This window comes from Austrofundulus limnaeus, unplaced genomic scaffold (assembly GCF_001266775.1).
Source record: "Austrofundulus limnaeus strain Quisiro unplaced genomic scaffold, Austrofundulus_limnaeus-1.0 Scaffold3216, whole genome shotgun sequence".
NCBI classification, from domain to species: Eukaryota; Metazoa; Chordata; class Actinopteri; order Cyprinodontiformes; family Rivulidae; genus Austrofundulus; species Austrofundulus limnaeus.
In genome coordinates, this window is record NW_013955618.1 from 5,506 (window position 1) to 6,138 (window position 633).

Here is a 633-nt window from a genome sequence, read left to right on the forward strand (position 1 = left end):
ACATGTTAACATGGTCATGTTAACATGGTCACATATTTACATGACCACATGTTAACATGGTCACGTTAACATGGTCACATATTTACATGACCACATGTTAACATGGTCATGTTAACATGGTCACATATTTACATGACCTCATGTTAACATGGTCACATATTTACATGACCACATGTTAACGTGGTCACATATTTACATGACCACACGTTAGTGGTGCAGAGTGAATAAAGAAGCTCCACACCAACAGAAGACCTGAGAGGTCACCTCAGCATGTTCTGAAATGTTAAACTGGTTCTGTTTGTCTCACCGATGGCTCCGTTCAGGTTCTGAAAGATCCGAGAGCGATGATCCAGAGTCATGTTGAACTTGGTCTAAAGACACAGATAACACCATTTAACATCACCTGACCTGGTTCTGACCCAGTTTTTACCCTCTGGGTGTGATCCAGGTAGATCTGTTAACTGGACTCAAATCAGCTGATCTGACCCGGTTCTGGCCCAGTTTACCCTCTGGTTCTGGTCCAGGTAGATCCTGGTGTAGAACAGCTGGTCATCATCATCGTCCTTGTACTTCCACTGCTGGACGATGGCGCTGAGGTCCGAAGCGAACCCCATGAAACCTGAACACAAACAC

At 44.5% G+C, this 633-nt stretch overlaps 1 long non-coding RNA gene across 1 annotated transcript in view; it reads left to right on the forward strand.

The window, feature by feature from the left end:
- LOC106511788 (uncharacterized) overlaps window positions 1–633 on the forward strand; it is a 2,317-nt gene that overhangs the window by 527 nt on the left and 1,157 nt on the right. The gene's annotated exons all lie outside the window — the stretch shown is intronic.